The sequence below is a fragment of the Sciurus carolinensis genome, chromosome 4 (genome assembly GCF_902686445.1).
Source record: "Sciurus carolinensis chromosome 4, mSciCar1.2, whole genome shotgun sequence".
Taxonomy (NCBI): Eukaryota; Metazoa; Chordata; class Mammalia; order Rodentia; family Sciuridae; genus Sciurus; species Sciurus carolinensis.
This window is the reverse complement of record NC_062216.1, coordinates 38,262,920-38,268,919: the sequence shown is the minus strand read 5'-3', so window position 1 is coordinate 38,268,919 and position 6,000 is coordinate 38,262,920.

Genomic DNA, 6,000 nt, shown 5'->3' with positions numbered 1-6,000 from the left:
GGACTTAAAATCAGCATACTACAGAGATACAGCCACATCAATGTTCATAGCTGCTCAATTCACAATAGCCAGATTGTGGAACCAACCTAGATGTCCTTCAATTGATGAATGGATAAAGAAACTGTGGTATATATATACAATGTAATATTACTCAGCCATAAAGAATGATAAAATTATGGCATTTGCAGGCAAGTGGATGAAATTGGATAATATCATGCTAAGTGAGATAAGCCAATCTCACAAAACCAAAGGATGAATGCTATCTCTAATAAGTGGATGATGACACATAATGGGGTGTGGGAGGGGTTAGTGTTAGGGTTAGAGTTAGGGTTAGGGAGGGGGGCAAGAATGGAGGAAGAAAGGACTGTATAGAGGGAAAAGAGGGGTGGGAGGGGTGGGGGGGAAGGGAAAAAGTAACAGAATGAATCAAACAACATTACCCTATGTAAATTTATGATTACACAAATGGTATGCCTTTACGCCATGTACAAACAGAGAAACAACATGTATCCCATTTGTTTACAATTATAAAAAATAAAATAAAATAAAATAAATAAATATCCATTTAGTACCAGGTGGACTTACTAAGTTCTCTACCCATACCCAGGCAATCTTGCATTTGAAGGCATAGTAGTTACAAATGTATTTCCTTCATTCAATGTATTTACTTCAAAGAGAGGACACATATAGAACACAGTGAGTAATGGTCTTGTCCTAATTCATACCAATTTGTGGAGTTCAAAACTCAAACTTAGAAGTTCAAAGCTTGAGTTGCAAAAAGCATAGGCAATCAGCTCAATTTTGACCTGTTGGTTATTTTGTTTTTCCTTGTTTTCTTTGTGTCCCCCAAAGTATGACCATACTCTTCTTTAAATAAATTAAAATGTGGGCTAATTCCAAAAGTACCCTGCAAAACCTTAATGGATGATGACAAAGAAACTTTTTGAAAGTCCAATTAAAGAACATCCAGGTTCCTGACAATTTGAAACTGTGGTAATAAATAAAATTTTCATTTCATAGCTAGGTACAAGGATTTAAAAATTTAAGAGATCCCTAAAGCAATTTTGCAGTAGTGATTTTTTTTTCTAATTTGAAAAACCAAGCAGAAGAGCAAAAAGCAAGACATTACACTCAGGACTCTGAATATCCTGGGTATCATAGCTCTAGCCTCCCCATCACAGTTAACTGATCAGGCGAGATGAAGGACCCCGAATAGAAAAAAATCTTGTGTCTTCTATTTTAAACTGATTCATAAAATTAAATTGGGCATGCCTGCAATTCTAGGGCTGCCTGCCAAACTTCCCACCAACCTCTCAAGTCAATTACCATCTCATCCACCTTCAAAAAACTTTTAGCTACAAGGCATTAGATTCCAATGAAACCCTATGTTATTGTGTATATGGAAGTTAGAGGGCTAAATTTAACCCCTGAGAAACAGATACAAAACACCATTCTCCTAAAACAAAGGAGAATATCACCACTAAACAGATTAGCATGTGCCACATGAATGGCAGGCAGTCATTACAGTTGATTTGTGCCTAAAGCCCATGGACATAAATTCCTGTTTCTAATCTTGGCTTATTTTAAACATCATGCTGCCAGGGAAATGCACAATTCATTCTTTATATTTCACTTGTAGACTTGTATAATGCTCAAACTATTTTACTTATCTTTTTAGGCAGCACACTATCTTAAGAAATATATATCAACTCGCATGCTTTTCAAGATGTTTGACACATCTTAAAATAACTCTTAAATCATTAGATTTTCAGGAAATTTGTAATCTGTAGCAAGTCAGTTTCTGAATAGGAGAATAGAAATTAAAGAAACACAAGTAAAAGGATTCAGATGCCATGTTATCAAATTAACTCCAAATTATTTCACATCCTCAGACTGTAGCCATGAACACAGATAACTATGGAATGCTTGCAGGTCCCTCATCAGAGGAAAACTAGTAGAAAATGTGTGCACAGACAGCAAAACCCAATAACCACTGTTTTTCAAAAAAATCCTCCCAAAGTGTGTTGGTAGGTGATCAGTTTTACATCTAAAGGAATATACAATTTATACTTCTTTTCCAATTTTCTGGGAATATGGGTGACTTCAAAATATATGGCTACCTCTCACTGTCTCAAGAAGTAAAAACACATAACAACTTGATGAATCCCGACTGACTTCCAGGCAATCAACTCCCAAGAAAATATCACTTCATGACTATGGGAAGTCAGAAAGCCTTCAAAGAAGGCTACAAATTCCAATTGAATATCACAGTCACAAGTTTATCAAAAACATGAGAGAACTTCAATTGTCTCTCGCTGGACATCTTACGTAAGTTGAAACTCTACATGTGATTTATAGATCCAATCTCTTCCATGATCCACATTAAGTTTTGATAGTAAGGTGGGAAGATTTTGAGATTCCCTTAAGGTCTCTGACTTTTAAAAAGAAAGATGACCTTTTAAATTATTTGTGGTGCCCTCAACTAGTATTATTAAGTGAAAATTGTATGATACTTCACTTGTTCAAAATTAAACATTGTTCTTTTGTGTGTGTGTACATGTGTGTGTGTGTGTGTGTAACATGGTCTCCAGTGTTCAATGATTTCTAGTAATTTTATTTAGTCTCAGATATTAGATGTTGTCAGTGTGTCCTTGAAGGGCTATAAAGAAATAATAAACACATTGAATAGTAAAAAAAAAAAAAAAAAAAAAAAGAAAGAAAGAAAGAAAGAAAGAAAGAAAGAAAGAAAGAAAGAAAGAAAGAAAGAAAGATGGAAAAATGAAGTTTCTATTGGAGCTATGTATCCACATCCATTAAACACCTACTTCATGTCAAACATTGTATCAGGTATGGGAAATAAAAAGACATTAATATTGACCTTACTCTTTGGAAGCTTAACGTCTTTAAAGACCATGCTTTGCAACTGTGCAAAATATGATGTGCACGGAGAATGCATGACTTCATCTCTGCCAGAGAGGACACTTAAGAAGCAACTGCAGTATTATTCAGCGTGTACTAAGCTAGGAAAATACACATACCCCTGTAAGAAGACAGAAGAAGTAAATATATCACGTTGGAAAGTGGAGATGGTCAGAGAGTGCTTCCCAGAGAAAGTAACACTGGAGCTAAGATTTGAAGGTTCTATGGAGAAGACTAAAGGAGCCATGAGTCTGGAAATCAAAATGGCACATTCATTTTGATGAATTTGATTGGAGAAAGAGATTTGGTGTGCAGCCTTGACTAAGACCATCTTGACTACCTGAGCTTGCTAATACTCCGCCCACAGCCTAGCTCACCCTAAGTACTGAGTGCTCTGGGTGGAAAGTTTGGGTCTGCAGAACAGGACAAATATCTCACCCTGGGCCTGAAAATACAGAGAAGAAAAGGCACAGAATCTCCAATTATTACAGCTTATTAATACAGTAGATCTACCCAATAAGAAATGTGGGACAACTACCAATAACGTCACAAGAAGAGTGAGTGAGATGTGGGGTAAGAAGCCGAGAATGTTGTATTAGAGAAGTTTCTCTACATGAAAATAAAGAGTAAAGATTGTATTCCTCTCTAATACTATCCTAGTTTAAACTGCCATCATTTCTGGCGTGAATGACATTATTAGTCACTTATTAGGCTCCCCTCCCACCCTGTGGCATGTTCCACACAACAGTCAAAAGCAATCATTTTTTTTATTGTGGTAAAATACACATAATACTATGAACTGAACTGTTTGCTGTTAAAATTTATATGTTGAAGCTCTAACCTTCAAGGTGACTGTATTTGGAGGAAGGAAGTTATGAAGGCTAAAGAGTTAAGGGCATGAACCTGAATCAAGAGGGTTAATAAATCCTTTTAAGAGGAGACACTGGAGAGTTTGTCCTCTCTCTCGCCCTCTCTCTCTCCCTTTCTGTCCCTGTGCGCACACACATTAAGGAAAGGCCCTGTGAGCCCATGGCAAGAAGGAGACCATCTCCAGCCAAAGGGGACAGCCCTCCCGCAACATCAGTCCTGCTAACACCTTGACTTTTGTCTTCCTGCCCTCCAGAACTGTAAGAAAATTAACTTCTGTTGTTTAAGCCTGCTGGTGTTTTGTTATAATACCCTGTGTTGACTAAGAAAACAAAATTTACAGCTTTCTTAGAGCATTTGCCTAGCATGCATGAAACCCTCCATTCAATCCCCAGTACCACACACACACACACACACAAACACAAATACACACACTCACAAAATTACCCTTTTAACCACTTACAGTGTACAAATCAGTGATTCAGTGGCATTAAGTAAATTCACAATGTGTACTACAATCTAGTTCTAGATTATTTACATCACCCCAAAAGGAAATCCTACACCTACTCAGGGGTCACTTTTTCCCACAGTCCCTGGTAATTACTAATGTGCTTTCTATTTCTACAGATTTGCCTATTCTTTATATTCATATCAATGGAACCATATAATAACTGTCTTTTTGTGTCTGTCAGCTTTCACTTCACATCAAAGTTTCAAGGATTATCTATGCTGTAGTATTATGGTTTGGATGTGGAGTGTCCCCCAAAAGCTCATGTGTGAGACAATGCAGGAAGGTTTCAAGGAGAAATGATTGGGTTGTGAGAGTCTCAACCTAATCAGTGAATAACTCCTTGTTGGGATTAACAGTGGTAACTGAAGGCAGATGGGGTGTGGCTGCAGGGAGTGGTTCTTTGGGAGTGTGGTTATGGGATATATATTTTATATCTGGAGAGTGGAGTCTCCCTCTCTTTCTCTCTCTGCTTCCTGATCTCATGTGAGCTGCTTCCCTCTGTCACACTCTTCCACCATGATGTTCAGCCTCACCTCAAGCCCCAAGGAATGGAGTCGGCCGTCTATGGACTAAGACCCCTGAAACCGTGAGCCCTCAAATAAACTTTTCCTCCTCTATAATTGTGCTGGTCAGATCAAGTAGTCAGAGCAGTGAAGTAGCTGACTAAAACACGTAGCATGTATGAATAGTTTATTCTTTTTTATGACTTAATGATACTCCACTATAATAGATATATCACGTCTTATTTATTCACTCATTAGTTGATGGACATTTGGATTGCCACCTCTGGGCTATTTTAAATAGTACTGTTATGAACAGTGGTATATGAGTTTTTGTTTGAGCACCAGTTTTTAATTATTTGGGGGCTATACCTAAAAGTAAACTGATGGATGGCATGGTAGCCCTGTGAGGTCACTTACTGAGGATTTGCCAAGGTGTTTTGCACAGCGGTTGTACCATTTTACATTCCCATCAGCAGCATGAGTCTTCCACTGCTCCACACTCTGACAACACTCATTATCTTAGAGCAACATTTTAAAGACACACATCTGATCCTGTCACTCCCCCTGTTTAAATAAAAACCTAGATCCTGTGCCAGGTCCGTGTAAGTTCTGACACTCCGGGGCCGCCTCTTCACCCTCACCTCACACCACTCCCTCCCTCCATCTCTGGATTGCAACCACAGTTCTTCAAAATGCCTCTTGAAAACATTTAAGGGCCTTCTCATCGCACAGGCCCACATGGCTGCTCTCTACCAGGAAACAACAACAACAAAAATCGCTGCTAAAATTGCCCTGCTCAGAATAGCTTCCAGAGAACCTGTATAAAGAACACCCTGCAGATTCACACGTGTTGGGTCCTTGCTAGCTCATCACCCTGGTTTTGTGCTTTTGTGACTTTGAGAACTATCTAAACCTCACAGTCGCTTGTCTACCATCTTCACCCACTAGAATATGAGTTCGTGAGAGCAGACTCCACTGCGCTCACGGTCACTGCTGTATCCCCAATTGCTGATGGTGTCTGAGACAGAATAAGCACCCCAGAAGCATTCTTCAAATAAATGATTTAATCAATGAATAAATAAAAAAAATGAATTCTGGGTCAATAAAGCATCATGGTCAAGGAGTTAGAGAAAGGATGTCTTTCAGGGAATAGTAGAAGCTAAAGCTAGAGGACTAGAGTGTGAGGCAGAGTTTCAAGGC